Here is a 21,934-nt window from a genome sequence, read left to right as displayed (position 1 = left end):
AAACTACTGTGGTTAAATAAATGAATGAAGAGCATAAAGTTATCTTAGCCTGTTACTCCAATAAAGCAAGAAAAGCAGAATTGATTCCATCAAAGTAGTACAGCCAGGAATCTCTCAGAATTGTAAATGACTCGCTTTTTGGCAAGGGCCCGTTTATATATCTTTCTACTCTGAGAAGGGGTACTATTTTTAAATGTGATGTCCAGCACAAAAAACATATACTTTGGCCTCATTCTAAAAAACATTAAATGAAAACCTCGCGAAAACACCAACTACCCACAATACTTAAAAAATAATCGTCTTATTCTTATTACGTGGTTAGATATTGAACGCATTAGCAAGATACAATAGACAAGGTAGTGTTTCATCGGTATGCGGGCGAGTGACTGCCAAGGAACGCCATAAGCTCCCGGCATGAAACCCCTTTACAATATACGTGAAAGAAGGTTCACCAGTTGTATTTTGTAAAAGAAAATGTTATGAAATATGGGAGAGGTTTTACTTCTTTAATCACCAGCCCACTTTTCCTTTGCGAGAGAGCTGTAAGAAACGCCTCGAAACAGGCAAAAGGGAGCACGATCGTTAAAGAAAAAATAAAAACTAAGCATCCGAGTATGTTTTCGTCATGTGCGCCTTTTGTACGGTGTGTTAATACGATGTTATTGTATTTATGAAAGCTAAAGCAACTCCGGCCATGCAATAACTTTCCTGGTGTTAAATTCAAACTCTCGTCAAAGCGGAACTTATTTTGTCAACTTTGAATCGAGGCCTAACTCATTCATGAAATATTTATATTATTAAAGTAATATTAACTCGTTATCTGCACTAAATTATTAGTTATTGTTGATAGTAGTAACAGTATTGACAAATTCACCAATACAATTATACGGGTTATAACAGGGAAGTAAAGGAGCCTTCTTAACATACACAACAAAACCTTAATTAACATTATGCTCTTGTAATAACTAACAGTGAATGGTCGGAGAGAAAAACAACTCCAAGGTCACTGCCCTAAGCAGATTAGTGCAAAAATCGATGACACCATGCAACCCAAAACCCTTAGCTAGCCCAAGCCTAAAAGAAAGGAAAGTAATAAAAAAAAGGAAAAGTTAAGCTGGTAGTATCAATTTTCTCAACGTCAGCAAGACCAACAAATACGAAGTACGAAAGAAAGTCTCCCAATAAAAATAATAAAGTATATAAAAGACTGTCATTATACGTGTAACCACCGAACGGAAAAGCTGAGTTAACACACTGTTCTGAAAACACCCAGAATACCTTCTTGATAAACGAGTCAGCAGCAAGAGAAGCATGGACCTGTTTACAGATGTGGTTGCGCCATAGTGGAACGTACTCTCGGAATGATGTCTACGTAAACATGACTGCAAACAGCATTTGTGAAAAGGCAGGGCTTACAACATTCGAATGGGAACACGATCATTTAAAACACGGTTCAAAAGGTAGTTAGATGAGTATGGTGGGATGCATGAAAGGTAGAAATGGCCACAGGGCTAGCAACTTTACTCCAACATTCACATTTACGTAAAATATGCGATGAGAGAGAGAGAGAGAGAGAGAGAGAGAGAGAGAGAGAGAGAGAGAGAGAGAGAGAGAGAGAGAGAGCCGAGGAAAATACCACAGATATGGCACAGAAAACACAAATGATAAAATTGCAGCAAGCATAAAAAGCGATGAATCACAATCAGCATATGAAGGCAAATCTTCTGAACAATCCCCTCTCTCTCTCTCTCTCTCTCTCTCTCTCTCTCTCTCTCTCTCTCTCTCTCTCTCTCTCTCTCTTTGATTTACACAAACAAGAAAGAGAAGGCTAAACAAAATCCAACATTTATTATTCCATAAAAAATAACAATGGTAATTACATTGTGCACAGCCATGTTCCATATAAAACTTCATCAGTCCATTATCATCCGAATAATCAACATGAGAGAGAGAGAGAGAGAGAGAGAGAGAGAGAGAGAGAGAGAGAGATTTCTGGGACACACTTTTAAAAATGGTACAAAAACTCATTAAATGTAATTTCATAGAATTAATGTCCGTGATATTTTTGAAACCTTTTTGCTCAAGAATACCGGAAAAACATTACTCAGTTTTAATAATTCACTGAATAAGTGTTGAACAACACGTAGGCTATATCAGTAAGAGTAGGACCTGTCTGCGGGTGTACTAACAACCACACAACATATAATGAATATGTGGGTGTAGCCTATATACATATACCATGCATATACTGTGTATATATATATATATATATATATATATATATATATATATATATATATATATATATATATATATATATATATATATAATATACTGGGCACTTGAACCCTTAAGTAGCCTCATCACGTAAGATCTCACACTCGGCTAATTATTCAATAAAATACCACAATATCATGAAGCAAAATTCTCAACACAGGCCATTATTATATGGAGTATTTGCAGTCTCTGAACTGAGACCTATTCCGACACATTTGAAATACAATTTAAAAGGCTCTCAAAAGACTAAGTACGAAACAAACAAAAATGAGCAAGGACAACATGAAAAACTCTGCACAAGGCCCACAGTACAAACTATTTCGGGGCAAAAAGAAACACTATTAGTACAGAAGCCTAAACACAGGCAAGGCAAACAACAAACAAGGGACATACGAACTCAAGAGAAAAATAAACAATGCAATTTTGGACAATACAAACACCTCAGTAATGAGTCTACTAAACCCATGTGGACAACATACAAAGATCCAGTTACAGTCCTTATTAGAAAAAAAGAATAATAACCGGTGTTAATCAGCAACAAATATATGCATATTCCAAGCGCCATATAAGCACAAAAAGATATACGCGGACAACACGCACAAAACACAATAGCATGTCAACAAGAATATCATGGACAATTTAAACAAAACAGACTTCCCTCATTTCGCTCCTATAAGCAAAAACACATAACATTTATGGAAAGGCCCAATAGCCTACACAGGCTATATTTGACAGACTGTAATATAAAAATAAAACCAATTTATACACAAAAATACGCCTACTACACTGCCAGTATAAATAAACATGACCAATCTAGACAATACAAATGCTAATCGTATAAGCCTTAGTAACATTGAGGAGACATTAGCATAACCAATCTTACAAAACAAAAATGCCTAATAAATAATCCATTTCTGCCACACAACAATAAACACGGCTAATCTACGCACGACACACACCTAACAAATATCCGATATGCGACTGACAAAAATAAACACGGCCAATTTAGGCAACACGAACGCCTATGCAAAGGCCATTAGCACAAGGGCCACCATCTCAATATCCCACGTAACTGAATGCAATAAACGAGCATTCATTTATCAGGCCCAAAGTCAAATTTCAAATCACAAAAATATAACCACCCAACAGCAAATGATGAACAACTAAATGAACTCCTACGGCCCAACAGAGGGACCAATATTGTTTGTTAACGTACTGTTAACAGTGTAATGTTTGCGCCCGGAGCAATGCTATTCGGGAACCAATTATCTAGAACACGTAATTAGAGTCACGACAAAAATCACCAATAATAATAATGATAAAAAAAAAAAGGCTGTTAACTAACAATGATGCACATCTGACTTTTGCGACAATTTTGTAAGTTATTTCGATCTGGGGAAACTCTTTTATTGCGTAAAATAATTACTTTCTATTACCATAACTGATTGTCTCACCTACCAAGGGTATTAATATCCTAGCAGGAAAACTTCGCCGTAGCTTCTATTAGGCAAATTTCACTACTGCCAATTTGGCTTTCTGGTGAAGAAAACTTTATAAACACTCACACAATATATACATACATACATATATATGTATATATATATATACAGTATATGTATTATGCATGTATTTGTGTGTAGTGTATGTATAATATATATATATATATATATATATATATATATATATATATATATATATATATATATATATATATATATATATACATATAATATAAATATATATATATGTATATGTATATATATATATATATATATATATATATATATATATATATATATATATATATATATATATATATATATATATATATATATAGGCTATATAGCCGATTTATTATTAACCTTCCACTTCTCGTTTGCAAAGGCGAGTGGCTCTTTTCTGTTCCATTTCACCGGCCAAATCTTTCGGAATTGCTCAAGGCAATTCGAAATTACGGGTTCCATATGCCTGGTTTTACTTTACATAGAAATGGAGGCAGAGCGAAACGGAATTCTCCCCAATTCCCTTCCTGGAACACGAACAATACAAGCTCAGCTTTGAACTCTCTCTCTCTCTCTCTCTCTCTCTCTCTCTCTCTCTCTCTCTCTCTCTCGTTTTCTTAGTTCAAATTCAAAACAAATTCGTTCAAAACTCCCTTTTTTTTTTTTATTCAACCGAAATTTCGTTGGTCTGTAACAAACAATGCTGATGACTCTCTCTCTCACCTAGCTAGTTAAAGTAGTCATTTAATCCATTTAGATATTTCATGTACTCAACCTACATTGATGAAACACTCAACCTTCTCAATCTTTTCCCTGACGTGTCTGAGATTCTCTCTCTCTCTCTCTCTCTCTCTCTCTCTCCTCTAGCTATTCAAGTAGTCTTTCCATCACGATAAGACGCTCAACCTTCTCAATCTTTCCCCTGACATCAAATCTGAACTCTCTCTCTCTCTCTCCATTAGCTAGTTAAAGTAGTCTTTCAATCATGATAAGACGCCCAACCTTCTCAATCTTTCCCCTGACATCAAATCTGAACTCTCTCTCTCTCTCTCTCCATTAGCTAGTTCAAGTAGTCTTTCAATCCTTGTAGGACGCCCAACCTTCTCAATCTTTCCCCCTGACATCATATCTGATCTCTCTCTCTCTCTCTCTCTCTCTCTCTCTCTCTCTCTCTCTCTCTCTCCCCTAGCTGGTTAAAGTAGTCTTTCAATCACGATAAGACGCCCAAAATTCTCAATCTTTTCCCTGACATCATATCATCATCTCCCTAATAAACACATTCTTTGGAAGCTTGAATTTCAAGTCAATGGCACCCTTGGTTGGCTTGTTCCAAATGCATAGGGTTCACCTTCTGAACAATAATAATAATAATAATAATAATAATAATAACAATAATAATAATAATAATAATAATAATAATAATAATAATAATAATAATAAACATTTGAGATTCGATGCCTCATACAAGTTTCTCAGCCGGCGAAACAATCGTGACCTATTCTCCCTCTTACCTCCCACAGGCTTGAACGAGCAAAGATCAAATGTCTGCTGAACTGAACAGCACCAACAGCAGCAGCAGCAGCAGAAGCAACACAGGAGACATGCACGACGAGGAGGGCGTGTTCAGCCCATCTGCGTGGCAACAAACCTGTACCGACCCACCCACCCACCTTGCGACATGCAATGGCCTAACATATCACCTCCCTTACTGGCACAGCGGGACACTCTGTTGCATGTACAAAGCAATCAATGAGCTCCAAATTACAGATTGGTTTAGCTTACTTCTTTTTTGTCTTTTTTATTTATGAATTTATTTGTTAATTCATCTGTTTTTATATTAACTGATCTTTTTCTGTATTTCCCATATTTATCTCCCGTTATTTTCTTTCGAATGAACGCCATAACATTCTTTGGAGGCTTGAATTTCAAGTTAATGGTCCCTTTTGTGGGTTTGTTAGTTTATGAATAATAATAATAATAATAATAATAATAATAATAATAATAATAATAATAATAATAATAACATTCTTTTTACTTTTTCCGCATAGGGATATTTCATTCTCGGGAAAACATCTCAAGAAGGTCATAGCCTTTTCGACAAATGTAATTAATAATCATATTATTTTATCTTTTTTTTTCCGCACAGATATTTTATTCCGTGGAAACTAGCTTAGAAAGGTCACAGCCTTTTCGGCAAATTTCCTTAATCATTATAATACTCTTTCTCTTTTTTTTCCGCACATATTTCATTCTGAGGAAACCATCTAGGAAGGTCATAGCCTTTTTTTGACATTTTTCCATAATGAAACTTTTTTTCCCCACATAGATATTTTATTGTGGAAACCAGCTTAGAAAGGTCAGACCATTTTTTGACATTTATCCTCAATAATCATAATACGACCCTCAGTTAGTTCAAACGAAGTCACGACCTACATAAAGGCAAGGACGATGAAAGCCGCCGATGATAAGCACCCTTTGAACGGGAGCAGTTCCAAGGAAACGGATTTTTCAGCACAAAGGAATTACCATAATTCACAACAACACTAAGGGGAAGGTATGACCTCAACGGAATGATCAGTTACGCGTAACTCATTATCTATACAAAGGTGTGGAAGTGAATGATTTTAATTTTCCGTACGAATTTACAACAAGTAAAAAATGCGCCCAAGTTTTTTCGAGGCAGTCGAGTTTTTTGTACAGTGTATAATCAAGGCCACCGAAAACAGATTTCTTTCGGTGGTCTCGGTATAATGCTGTACAAGCCGCGGCCCATAAAACTTTAACCACGGCCCGATGGTGGCCTGTCTTATATCGTTGCCAGACGCACGATTATGACTAACTTTAACCTTAAATAAAATAAAAACAACTGAGGTTAAAGGGTTGCAATTTGGTACGTTTGGTGATTGGAAGATGGGTGATGACCACACCAATTTGCAGCCCTCTAGCCTCAGTAGTTTTTAAGATCAGAGGGCGGACAGAAAAAAGCTGGCACAATAGTTTTCTTTAACAGACAACTAAAAATGTGAAAATCAAACAAGTTCAATTTCCTCAAAAACGAAACACAAATTCATTTTCCTAAAAAGTCTTACAAAGGTAAATCACTTATTGGAGAGGCAAAGCCACTCAACTTTATAATGATTTTGGCCCCAAAAATTAAATGCTTAGTCTCAAAGTTTATTTTTTCAAACTAATTTAAAAATCGTGATTGACATACATATAAGCTGATCTATACATATCTAATCTATATGCATCAAATCTAGGTAACAATCCGACGAGAATTACAAAGACAACGAATTTCTACACACCTAATAGTAATGCTTTCAATAGTACCTGCATTTCAACACAATAGCTCAAGAACGGACAAAAGGAGTCTGATGAAATTTTGTGGAAACATTCACTGGATGACCACATCTCTATTATTAATATTTGGTGGTTATTGCCGAAAATGTTTTTGGTTTCTATGGCCAAAAAAAAAAAAAGTTATCTTTCATCACAATCCACTAATTTTCACGTATAGGCTATAACCTGGTTACCAGACACGGAAAGAGAAAACTAGAAATATAGCCTAATACCCCTTGGTAATGTTAATAAGATGCCATTTTTCCTGAAAGAGTTTCAAGAAAAACGCTCCAGTTTCTGCAGAAGAAAAACACTACAGCTTCTGCAAAACTCATCTTCCAACACCTGAATCTGAAGCGAACCACCTATAAAACTTCCATCCCTCAGAATCATGTTACATGCATCTACAAAAAAAAAAAAAAAAATACAGAACAACAACAGAAAAGAAAACATGGCACGTCTGCACTCCCAGTCTGTTACCGCAAAGGAAAACAAATAAGCCGGGACAGCCAACAAACACACACACACACAAAAGTAATCGTTCAAACAGAAATTACCAGGAAGCTAGAGGCGGGACCAGCACATTAACGTGAACTACTTTTGGACGTAACATATACTTTGCATACCATAACCAAAGGGGAAAATAGATAGATGCTTTCACCAAAGGTCAAACATTGAGGCGTATGGGACGAGCAACGTAAATCCTGCATTAAAGCCCACACATGATGGAGAAAGAAGATGGAAAACATAGGTGGCAGAGAATTCCAAAGCCCCGTAGCAGAGGTACGGAAAAGGGTAAATGACGTGCAATCAACTTGGCAGGGAAGAACCTGCACATATTTTAGTTCCATATCAGGGGAACGAAAGCAAGTGTAGCTACATTCCCTTTCTTTCAATAATAATAATAATAATAATTTGGGAAACGTCACCGCTTAATCAACCTGTCACATTCACTTAAAGATATACACTTTGCTTACTGATTGAAACCATGTAAAAAAATATTATCAAAAGGTTATGTATAGGGGAGTGAAGGTGTTACTATGTTCCCAGCACGTAAGGTGTTTCTGAATGAGGTTGCTAACCTGAAAGCCATCTACTGTAGTCGAATAACTACCCGGCAACCAATCCACTGCTTCTGTAGAGGAAGGAAACTTGTCCAAGGCACTTGGTTCCCGCCTAGCTGACCAACCCGGCTCTGCCCGGGAAAACTGAATAACAACCTAAACTGTCTCTCTCCCTCCCTCTCTCTCTCTCTCTTTCTCTCCATCTCTATTTAAACTCATTCATTAACAGTGCATAAGAATATGTCCTTTTTTATTGGAAATATCTAGACCATACTCTTTTACGCCTTTCTGCTTCTTTCCTATTTTTAAGTAACTTGTTGCAGCAGCTAGTCTTCTACCTCCTCATCAGTCAGCGGAATTTACTGGAAACGAAAAGTATTGAATTTTCTCATCGTGAAATAAAAATTACATATTTCAATGTACCTATTTTTTGTGATTTTGCAAAATAATAACCAACAGGTGTCACTTACATATAACCTACAACTCGTTCGCATATTTTGCCTTTGTTTCACTGCCCTTTGTCATATCACACCTAACATAAATAGTAAGGAATATATATCAAAAGAAAGGCAATTTATTTTACTTTTGTGCTGAATAAAAAAAAAAATAGGTTTCTCTGTTCAGGATTTTTGGTGAATTAAGAAAAAATTTGCAAAACATTTTCCAATAGGGTTAACTTCAACTTGTGATACATAGCCTATGCTTTATATTGATTTTAGGGACATTTTTAACATAGCATAATAAATTACAACTCATTAACTTTACAATGACATCAAATTTATGAACGTAGCATTTAGTATAAAGTTACAAGGAGCGACAGCAAAAAACTACCGTGCATGTTCGTACGGCAAACATTTCAAGCCATACAGAGCAAGGTTGGTCGAGCAACTAACGTTCGATTCGTACCTACGGTAATGAAGTAATAAGGTATCATAAACAAAAACATTCCTTCGCGGAGGAATGTAAGGCAAACGGTTATTTATTGTTCTGAATAAATACAAGTTGATAAAAGAAAGAATTGAATATATATTATTCTAATAAATAACCACAAACAAACATTTTATTTTCCTAAATGATGGGAACACAGCAACAGGTGCGATCTGACTAGTTGTTACTCTTCCCGAAAGGCCTGTATATATGGTTAACTGGCAGCCGTTTCGTCCACTGTCTCTTGCTCCTCCACTCTGGTTGCCGGTAATTAATTCCAAACCTCATTTAAACCGATATAGGTTTTCAATGTTCATTTTATCGAGGTAATAAACAATTTTATATTAATAATTCTCATTATTTATGATCAAAATTCACGTAAATTCTGATAAAAAAAATTGATGTTACGGGGATTTGGATTTATTGTTGTAGGTTAATCATATGTCTGACGGCACCTGGAAGAAAAGGTGGAGCAGCAGGCGAAAAATGAGACTTGACCCATCAACCACTGAAGAAAAAAGTGACATAAAAACGAAAATTTCATTTGTTTTGCCTGCAATTGTATGTTTGTCACGAGGTAGGGTTTGATTTTGAGTTATAAAACTTTCTGGGGTGACGAAGACGCCGTGTGCACAATTTTTGCTTGGGTCTGTCAAGTGGTTTGGATTTCTATAGCATCTAAACAAATATACAAACATTCATTTTTATGTAACAGAAGATATATATATATATATATATATATATATATATATATATATATATATATATATATATGTATATATATATATATATATATATCCACGTATGTACATGCATACATACGTGTTGTGTGAGATACCATATAAGAAAAAATGTGTGGCTTAACCACTGAGTCTGTGACAGATCTTCCAATCAATGGATACTAGTAGTTCACAACATCTAAGAGAGCAAGAGCAAAAGAATATCACTAAAATTCAGCCATGGAGGGACAGACACAATCATCAAATAGAATTCCAAGAAAGTTCCATCCACCGGTCTAGCTGTTATAAATTTTCCAGTCAACGTTTTCGTTTTCAACATTGGCATAGTTGCGTTGTCGTCTGAGGATTTTTGACAAAGCTCTTATTTCTTGGTGACACTTGATTATGTAGAGCATGAAGAAAGTCGTGAAATCTATGATTTATTTTTTTTTTATTCGCTACTTTTACTATTAAATTTCACGTTCAGGCAAAGTTCACAAACTAAACAAACCCAGTTTCCAAACTACACATCAATCAGGACACATGAGCTGGACGAAAAAATTAATATGCTAACAGCATACAATCAAAAACCAACCCAAGAACTTGAACCAGTTCTTTAATGCATACATTTATCACAGCAACTGAAGAACTTGAAAAAAAAATCATGAACAAACTAGGCTACATACAGTAGTAACCAAAGCATCATAACACTTTAATAAAAAAAAAAAAAAAAAAAAAAAAAAATATATATATATATATATATATATATATATATATATATATATATATATATATATATATATATATATATATATATATATATATATATATATATATATATATATATGTATACATCAATCAAAGTCCCTGAAGAAAATGACCAAAATAATTAGCACACTATTGTATCCCATACCTTACACACCTGAAGAACAGTACACGATAATTAACACACCAGAATAACTGGGCAAATTCTAACGATCAAACACTTTCGTCAAAATTCCAACTAATTTCTGTGGCCTAGATCGACATAAATAGAGGAATAGAAATACATAAATCGACTTAACCCATGTACTGGATAAATACCATTTAATATACGAGTTATACTTAAGTCAGTCAACACACCTGAAGAACTGCGAAGCAGCAGCTGATGAACAAAATGTACTCATATCAATCCAATGAAAGAAAACCAATAACAAAATATACGCAGTTGATATCAAGATACTTTAAGAAAATCACGTAACAAATCATATCAACCTACTTGAAGATAACCAGTTGCCATATCTTACATATGGCCTACTTTGAAGAACCTGGAAAAAATCACTGAACGAAAAATACGCACACTGACACTGCTCAACGGAAATGACTGAATAACACGAAGTATATCAACAAATTAAGAACTTGATAAAAATCAACAGACAAAACATATTACATGAATCATAACATATGAAAAGGGGAAAATGACACTAAAAACAATAAAGTTCGACTGACACTGTCAAGGTACACAAATAACCAAAATATCAAAATATACTTGTCGACACATCAAGAAAACCAGTAAATAAAAATTAACATACCTGGAAAACTGAGAAAAAACTTTTCAGAGACTACAGTACACCAACACGTCTGAGCAACTGGGTAAAAACCCACAGAGGAAACTCTACGCTGATCGACACACCTGAAGAAAAACCAATTAACCAACCGTTCGTAAAAATCAACCAACCTGAAGAACTGGATAAAAACCACCGAACAAATTCCACTCAATACGCAGAAGCAAGGTGTCATTAATTTTCTTACCACCAACGCAAGGACTCTCAACCTTCGTGTGACACTCAACAAAATTACAATCGAAACTTTTAACCTTGAGTAAATATGTACTGTAATGTCATACTTTTAGCCTGAGTAAATATGGATTACAATGTCATACTTTTAGCCGAGTAAATATGGATTGCAATGTCATACTCTTACCCGAGTAAATATGGATTACAATGTCACACTTGTAGCCGAGTAAATATGGATTGCAATGTCATACTTTTAGCCTTGAGTAAATATGGATTGCAATGCTATACTTTTAGCCGAGTAAATATGGATTGCAATGTCATACTTTTAGCCTGAATAAATATGGATTCCAATGTCATACTTTTAACCGAGTAAATATGGATTGCAATGTCATAACTTTAGCCGAGTAAATATGGATTGCAATGTCATAATTTTAGCCGAGTAAATATGGATTGCAATGTCATACTTTTAGCCTTGAGTAAATATGGATTGCAATGTCATACTTTTAGCCTTGAGTAAATATGAACTGCAATGCTATACTTTTAGCCTGAGTAAATATGGGTTGCAATGTCATACTTTTAGCCGAGTAAATATGGATTGCAATGTCATACTTTTAGCCTTGAGTAAATATGGACTGCAATGCCATACTTTTAGCCTGAGTAAATATGGATTGCAATGTCATACTTTTAGCCTGAGTAAATATGGATTCCAATGTCACACCTTTAACCCAGTAAATAAGGATTGCAATGTCATACTTTTAACCCAGTAAATAAGGATTGCATAATCATACTTTCAGCCTGAGTAAATATTGACTGCAATGTCATACTTTCAGCCCTGAGTAAATATGGATTGCAATTTCATACTTTTAGCCTGAGTAAATATGGATTGCAATGTCATACTTTTAGCCTTGAGTAAATATGGATTGCAATGTCATACTTTTAGCCTTGAGTAAACATGGATTGCAGTGTCATACTTTTAGCCTGAATAAATATGGATTGCAATGTCATACTTTTAGCCGAGTAAATATGGATTGCCATGTCATACCTTTAGCCGAGTAAATATGGATTGCAATGTCATACTTTTAGCCTGAGTAAATATGGATTGCAATGTCATACTTTTAGCCTTATGTAAATATGGATTGCAATGTCATACTTTTAGCCTTGAGTAAATATGGATTGCAATGTCATACTTTTAGCCTGAGTAAATATGGATTGCAATGTCATACTTTTAGCTGAGTAAATATGGATTGCAATGTCATATTTTTAGCCTTGAGTAAATATGGATTGCAATGCTATACTTTTAGCCAGAGTAAATATGGATTGCAATGTCATACTTTTAGCCTGAGTAAATATGTACTGTAATGTCATACTTTTAGCCTTGAGTAAATATGGATTGCAATGCTATACTTTTAGCCTTGAGTAAATATGGATCGCAATGCCATACTATTTTAGCCTTGAATAAACATGGATTGCAATGTCATACTATTACCCTTTAGTTACAAGTTTAGTAAATATGGATTGTAATGTTATACCTTTAGCCTTGAGTAATTATGGATTGCAATGCCATACTTTTACCCTAGAGTAAATATGGATGGCAAAGCCGTACTTTTAGTCTTCAGTAAATATGGATTGCAATGCCGTATGGTATTGAAATTTTCTAAAGAGAAGTGGTAAAGCATCTTAGCACTGTATCAAATTAGCTGTAAAATCTCTCCCCTTGAACAAAAGGTCATCTTTAAAACAAACTGAATTTTATACAAAGATATTCGCTTTTATGATAATTCCATCTTTAAAAAAACTTGGACTGATTCCACAGAAAGCAAGAGCTCTATCACATAACATCGGTTTTCATGAGCAGTATTTTTTAAAATTTTCGTAGAGTGGAATTAATCCTTGTATGTTTCCCTTACCCCATTTCTACGATACAATAACATACACTTTCTATACCTAGAAGAAAGTTATATTCTTAAAATCATGCTGTCTCTAGAAAACGATGAAATTTCCACAAACCCTCTGTAACTAGATTTTATGTCTATGGTTATATTGCAAGAACAGAATATGATTTCCATAATTTCCGTAATCACAATAAATGAAACAGAATGACATTTTCGTATCCAGTCTATCCTTAGCATCAAACAGAATGAAATTTCCATATTCGTTTCATCATTAGCATCAAAAAGAAAAATTTCCATCATTATACTGCCTCTACACCCGAAATCAGACATTATAACCGTTTTATCTCTGGAACAATAGAATGATATCTATATTATCACTCTGTCTCCAGTATAGAATGAGATCTCCATAATCATTTATTCCTAAAACCATATGAGATTACCTCTGAACCAGAATGATATCTCCGTAATCATTCTATCCCTAAAACCAAACGCGATTACCTCCAGATCAGAATCTCCAATATGCTTCTAACCCTGAAACCTTATGAGATTACTGCTATCCAAAAACCAATGAGATTATTTCTTTAACAGAATAGGATCTCCATAATCATGCTATACATGAACAATAGACTGGGGTCTCCACTATCATTCTATCCATAAAAAGGATATTTTTTTAATAGAATGACATCCCACGAGCATTCTACCCTTACAGCAACATGAGATAATACACAATCCACGGGTAAAGCTGCATGAAATGATCTCTTGAAAACAATGCGATCTCCATAATCATGTTATCCATAAACAAGAGAATCGGATCCCCAGGATCAATCCGTTCATGAAACTGGATATCTTTCGAATAGATTGACATCCCACAAGCATTCTACGCCTACAGCGGCATGAGATATACACAACCCACAGGTAAAACAGTATAAGATGATCTACAAAATAGATTTAATTTAGATGGTCTACGGAATAGAATATAGAATTCAGGCCAGAGGCCAAGCGCTGGTACCTGTGAGGTCATTGAGCACTGAAAGGGAAATTGGCAGGAAGGAGGTTTGAACGGTGTAGCAGGAGGAAAGCCTTGAAGCTGCCCTATGAAACAATTGTTAGAGAGAGTGGAAAGTCAGATGGAAGAAAGAGAATAAGAACGGAAGTACAGTGAAATGAATGAAATAGGTTGCCACTAGGGGCCGAAGGGGCGCTGCAAAGACCCTTAAGTAATGCCTACAGTGCACCTGACGGTGATCTATAAAAAAACATATCTTCATAATCATTGTCTCTGAAACAGAAAAACTCCCCACCCACTCTCGCTGCAGGTGAAACATCCACAGCCCTGCGCCACGACCATTCGGAAGCCGTACAAACATCTACCGTGCGTCAGCAAGCGCATACTTACCACCTAAAATCCGACGCTGATAAAATTTTGTATGTTTCTACTCTGCAATCTGACCCTTTTACTTTCTTCTCTTTAGTTATTCTGTTGTTTATACAGTTGAGTTGCTCGCTTTACCGACGTGAACAAACAATTCTTAAACGATTTTGCAATCGAGCAAAGTTCAGCAGTACCATGCGTTATGACCATCAGGAAAAAAAAAAAAAAAAAAAAAAAATAAATATATATATATATATATATATATATATATATATATATATATATATATATATATATATATATATATATATATATATATATATAAAATGTGTAATATATACTGTCGTACCTACACACGAGAGCCAGACAAATTTCTCACACTGATTTCTTCATAAAATTATTAATCATTCGCCCAACAAAATCCTATAAAAACACAGCATCTATTCATTAATAATGTCCCACACACATGTGAAAACTATCCATCGCGTCAATAGAGGAAAATACTTCTGCCTGTTTGTCAGTCAGTCTGTCTTACGTAATATATCGATCTGTTACTTGCTCGAGGTGCGTACGGAATGTTGAAGGGGAAAAAGAATCTACACGAGTATATTGACAGCATTACTACACTTATGCTGTTCTCTTTACATTTTAATACATTTTATCTATTTATTAATTTTTTTTTAATAAGTGAGATCTCTTCTTTCTGATTTCCCTTTACCTTCTCTTGCTTCCTAATGAGCACCATATTCTTTGGAAGGTTGAATTCCAAGTCAATGGCTCCTTTGGAGGGCTTGTTCAATACGAATAGGGTTCATCTTCTGATATCATGATAATGTTGTATACAGGCCTATACGAGCTGAATGTGCTAGGCTATACGTACCTGGATCGATAGCTGAAACGAACCTCCCAGTATTTAACGGCAGCTTCCTTTCTACATCTTGCGGGGGGGACTTCAATTCAAAACAAAATGATGCCCCGGCGTACACTCTGTTCCCGTACGTGCTGAACAAAGGTGGGTCCCAATTTCCTCCACGAGGATGCTATTACACACAAGAACAGTGTTTCGTGCCACTTGCATTCACACGGTTATCCGTTATTTTGGGGATGATTTTTTGTACATTCACTGTCAAATTCTCAAGGCCTACTCCACCCATAAACTCAAGTCGTCTGGTTGTCAAACAACCGAGACATCACTTTCCTCGTTCATGTCAACACTATCACGACTGCTCCGATCTTTTTCAATGGGAGACGATCCTCAAATCACAGGAGGAGATGACGATCAAGTCACCGAACTTTTCAAAGGTCATTTTCCCCCGTGAATCCAAGGCGACAGAGACGAAACGAGAGGAGATACTGGTGGTGAAGCTGGTCTTCTGAATTTTGGGGATCCTACTGATCTCTCTCCACACAAAGTTTTGTTAGGTGGGTGGGTCAAGGGGGGTTCAGCCAACCCCAACGGGATCGCTGGGACCCATACGCACCCGAAATCTTTCTCTCTACAGCTACATCACTACCGACTAAACTTTGGACTAAAGTTTACAGAACAAGACGCCCGCTTAAATAGCTATGGGGGGAAAACCTAAGCGTCTAAACAAGAAACGAAAGTGTCGACTTTCTACATTTTTTAAACACAGACAAACAACTAATGGTAATAACGAAAAAAAGAAAAGACGGACCGCGACGACACTCGTCAAGTTCACTCCCACCCGCAACCCGCGCAACACAAAAGTTCGCCACGAAACTAACAGGGCGCCGATTATCAAACACTACAGAAGTTTTTCCTCGCTCCGCTTCGGATCATGGGAAGCGACCCAGTCACGGGGAGCAGAGCAACACAGTCTCAGACGACGTCCAAGGGGCACTCATGACACCACCATCAGTCGAATCATCCAGCAGACACACGACAGCCAGAAAGTCAACGTCCGCCAGGCCAAAGTCGTCGCCTTCTTCCTCGGAGCGAGTCTGACGACGGGAGTGTGGGAGCGTGATGGTGGCCCCACTCGGACCGACGCGGTGGCTCTAACTGGCCCTGCCAAGCACCTGCGAACCCTCTCTCTCTCTCTCTCTCTCTCTCTCTGCCGCTGCTGCCTGCCTCCTCCCGTTGGACCAACACCTCCACATCCGAAACTGGACTCCTTCTTCGGAACCACCCACTTCTTTATTCTGTTTTCTTTAAGACAGATCTCTGCGTATGCTATTTGCTCCGAATAGCAAAAATGAGTGCATTTGTATGTTCATGTGAGTTTGTTCTAAATCATGAACTGTTCGATTGTTTTTTGTTCTCAATTTGAGAACTGCAGAGGCTATTTATTTTTTCTTACATTCGAGAACTGCAGATGCTACTTACTTTTTTTCTAAATTCGAGAACTGCAGACTCTATTTTTTCTACATTCCAGAACTGCACAGGCTATTTATTTTTTTCTAAATTCGAGAACTGCAGAGGCTGTTTTTTTTCCTAAATTCTCATTTTCTTCCAGAAAATATGTTCTCCAAAAATTGAGATTCCTCTAATTACTATTACTGTTAACGAACTGCCATTATATACATATGGGATCTCGTCTGCACGCCTGCTCAATTGTCCTACTAAAAATGTATACGTTATCTAATTGTTATTATTGTTAACGAGATTGTCATTCAATATGGGGCTGCCAGTGGAAATAAGTATCTTTTTTAGCATATTGTCTTTCATAACCAACTGAGGTTTAAGTGTCTCCACATCAACACGAATTAACATCCTGTACATTATCATCATAAATATAAATCAGCACATAATTAATAATGTTTAAAATCAACAAAATAAATGCTGACTGAAAAAATAAAGGTCAATAATGCTCGTCTAATTTAACCCGTTTTGGGTGTGCTTAATCGAAAATAGAGATTAATGTTGAACATGGTAATCAACAACTAGTAACGACTCGGCATTAAAAAAAAAAACTGTTTAATCTTGTTATTAAAGACTGAACGAGAGCAAGGACCCGCAATGGCTGAGACCCAGCTAAATCTAGAATAACATGCTAGTTAAAATAAAAATAAATAAATTACTTGAACGATTAATCGACAAACAATGACATGATCCCGTTTTAACTGGTCAATACGGAACAATTAAACAATTAATGACAAATCATAAAAAAAGATCTTGAAAATGGTTAATGCTTGGCGGATGAATAAAAGATTCAGATCTCACAACATCAAAACCTTCGTTGAAACTAGTTAAGAAAGCCAGTTAAACGCTTGCCGTGATGATCCAACAATAAACAGAATAGCTACCTGTTTAAACCAGTTAATACTGAATAATTAAATAAATGACTATTGATAAGTAATATCTTACTTTAGTTGCATTACATAGCAGGTATTTCTATATGCATTTTCATACACAAGATACCGGTAGCCTATATAATAATATGGCCTATGTTTGGCTGTTGCATAAATCCATCATAATATTAAATGGCGAGGATCTTCACCCCCTTTTCCTCTCCATTGCTATACTGTTTAAACTCGTCAATATTGAACATAAAGTTCAATAAATGGCAGGTTTCTTGCTCAGAGTGATTCATACTGAATAATTAAATAATTCCTGACTGACAGTAACAGAGTCCTTGTGTAAACTGGTTAACAGCGAACAGTTAAATAAATGAATAATGACAGGGAGGAGTCTGTCACACTCAATTATTTAATTGTTCGCTATTAACCAGTTCACACAAGGACTTTGTTGCCGTAAGTCAATAATTTAATTATTCAGTATGAATCACTTTGAGCAAGAAACCTGCCGCTTATTGAACTTTAAGTTCAATATTGACGAGTTTAAACTGTAGAGGAAAAGGGGGTGGAAATCTTCACCATTTAATATTATGATGGATTGATACATTAGCCAAACATAAGCCATATTATTATATATATCTTGTGTATGAAAATGCACATAGAAATACCTACTATGTAATACAACTAAAGTAAAATACTACCTATCAATAGTCATTTATTTAATTATTCAGTATTAACTGGGTTAAACAGGTAGCTATTCTGTTCACTGTAGGTTCATCACGGCAAGCGCTTAACTGGCTTTCTTAACCGGCTTTCTTAACCAGCTTCAACAAAGGTTCTGATATTGTGAGATCTGAATCATTTATTCATCTGCTAAGAATTAACTATTTTAAAGATCCGTTAAATTATGATGTCATGAACCGTTTTATTGTTCTTATTAACCAGTTAAAATGGGATTATGTCATTGTTTATTGATTAAACGTTCATGTAATTTAATTTTTTTTTATTTTAACTAGCATTTACTTAATTATTCAAAACTATACTTCTTGCATTTTAATACATTTTAATCTATTTATGTATTTATTAATTTATTTTTGCATTCATAATGAAACCAGAAATAAACTATATAAAATCAATAATGAGTGACTGCAGCAGAATCCTTTATGAAACTGGTTAATACAGAAAGATTAAATAAGCGACATCTGACAAAAATAAAAACAAAGTTTAAACCGCCTCATACTGAAACAATAAATATAACCCATTAATGATCGACGGTAACAGAATCCCAGTTTAATCTGGTTAACATAGACTATATGAGCAAAAAAAAAAAAAAAAACTCATTACACGCAAACGAAAAAACAATCGATAAAGATGCATAAGCAATCACATCCACAACTGCGGTGCGGTAGCCTAATGAGGTCAAGAACGCGACGTACTAATGCAGTAGCAATCGAAAGAAACAAACGAGCGGCAATCGAATAAATACCAGACCCGCTGGAATGTCAGTGAAAACGAGGCGTTAAGAATAACCACTGCTGACAGCTGCTTTCCACAACAGCTCCGGGACGCCCAGTCTCGCGATGTTCTCCTCCTCCTCCTCCTACGTCAACAGACCCATACGTAAACAACACGAGGGGCTCCAATACAAGATAGTCCTTGGTCCAAGAATGATCACAACACGCAATCTGAATGATAAACTCCCCTCTTCTGAAATGCATTCAATCATCTTTGCGATGGAACAGACTTTAGGCCGAAGGCCAAGCGCTGGACCTATGAGGTCATTCAGCGCTGAAGCGGAGGCTGTCATTAAAAATGTTAAGATGTAACAGCAGGAAAAACTCGCAGTTGCACTATGAATCAATTGTTAGGAGAGGGTGGAAGATAAGATGGAAGAATGAGAATACCAACGGAGGTAGAGTAAAAGGAATGAAAGGGGTTGCAGCTAGGGGCCGAATTGATTGAATATAGAATTTAGGCCAAAGGTCAAGCGCACGGACCTATGAGGTCATTCAGCGCTGAAACGGAAACTGACATTGAAAATGTTGTCGAGTTGTGACAGGAGGAAAAACTTGCAGTTGCGCTATGAATCAATTGTTAGGAGGGGATGGAAAGGGGGGGGGGAGGTAAGAAGGAAGAATGAGAATATGAACGGAGGTACAGTAAAAGGAACAAAAGGGGTTGCAGCTAGGGGTCGAAGGGGCGCTGCAAAGAACCTTAAGTAACGCCTACAGTGCACCGCAAGAGGTGCACTGATGGCACTAACCCCCCCACGGGAGATCTTTACCATAACTTGGTCTTTTCTTACTTTATTGGGATTCTGGCACCTCATTTCGACTGGACTTGATAAAAAGAAAAGTTTGATTTGTTCGTACATCGATTGTTGTTTGTGATAAACCTCCTCTCCTGAGCGGGCTTAAATGATCTGTACTACTGGTTTCTTACTTACTCAGCTGGGACTGAGGCACCTGATTTCGCTGGACTTGATAAAAAATGACTGATATATTCGTACATCGATTGTTATTTGTTATTTTAAGTGTGTCGATTGTTATCTGCTGTTATGGTACTGTACTACAATTCCTTCACTCTACTTTTCTTCTTTTTTATTTTTTTTTTTTCATATAAAGGCCATTCCGTTCGGTGAAAGCCTACGCTGGTCTTGTGGATTGCTCTATTTGGTTGTATGAACATGGTAACAAAATTCTAAATCAATCAATTATTCAATAAGTAGCAATTAAATCTGGCTATTCTGCTGCCTAAAAATTCAAAACTGTAAAAAACTCCAGCTCTCAAATTCATGAACTTCAAAATTCACAAGCCTAAATCGACCTAAATTCGAGAACTTTAAAGCACCCTAAAAATTCACAACACTAACCCCACCTACCCCTCTCAAAATGCAAAACCATAAAACCCAACATTCTTTAAGCCTTCTTATTTTGAAGCCTTGCGTGGCTTTACAGTAGACAAAATTCCAATGAAACGACACATTTGAGAGAGAGAGAGAGAGAGAGAGAGAGAGAGAGAGAGAGAGAGAGAGAGAGAGAGAGAGAGGGGGATGAAAAATCCGTGTTTAAGTCATTCTTGGATGTACTGTTCATATTCAAACGTTACTTTTCGCAGGCGTCTCCGAATGTCCTTTTGTTAACAGATAGTCTTCTTGACTTTCGTAAGTGCAATGGTCGTTTTCAAATGTCACTGTCAATGATAAATGTTTGCCTTGTCCCTTCCAGTAATGCATAGCCTTGCCGCTTCAAATGTCCCTACGCAACATGGGGTACGTCTTCAAGTGTGACTTTCGGTATCAAAAGTAATTATAATAGGCTAATTAAGGCATAAAATTCATGGTTCTTGATTTACGAGCAAAGTCCAATGAAGCTTCGTTTGTAGTCTCAACTACAGCATAACACAAATGTGGCCTACTTATTTTGAAATGGACTATTTAAACTCAATAAATTACGATCACAACAAACACTTGGAGATGATGTAAATAGGCCTATATACATGTACGTTAGAATCAATTAACCAACTATAACAAGTCAAGGTATGACACCATGGCAACATCTTTTAGCTCAAATACAGCATTTCCCAAGGAAAAATATTGATATACATTACAACATGATTACCATTACGCTATGGCATTCAAACCTCAAATTGCTTATTTTCCTAAATTTTTTTATATTTCCTAAAATATAAAAAAGATTGCAAATCTGCTTGATAATGTTCTGATTTCAGAAAATCAAGTGTCTACTCCTAACCCTGTACACAATGATGAACACGACACCCTTGTCCAACCAGAAGCAATGTCTACGATA

General features: G+C 36.1%; 1 protein-coding gene across 1 annotated transcript in view; it reads right to left on the bottom strand.

Moving 5' to 3' along the window:
- The window catches only part of cyst (rho guanine nucleotide exchange factor 18 cysts), a 1,099,804-nt gene extending 1,083,924 nt beyond the window's left edge, over window positions 1–15,880 (bottom strand). The window contains exon 1 of the mRNA XM_067081809.1: window positions 15,748–15,880. The gene's annotated coding sequence lies outside the window, so the exon portion shown is untranslated. The remainder of the gene's footprint in view (window positions 1–15,747) is intronic.
- Window positions 15,881–21,934: the final 6,054 nt, after the last annotated feature.

The sequence above is a fragment of the Macrobrachium rosenbergii genome, chromosome 37 (assembly GCF_040412425.1).
Source record: "Macrobrachium rosenbergii isolate ZJJX-2024 chromosome 37, ASM4041242v1, whole genome shotgun sequence".
NCBI lineage: Eukaryota > Metazoa > Arthropoda > Malacostraca > Decapoda > Palaemonidae > Macrobrachium > Macrobrachium rosenbergii.
This window is presented reverse-complemented; position numbering and strand designations above follow the sequence as displayed.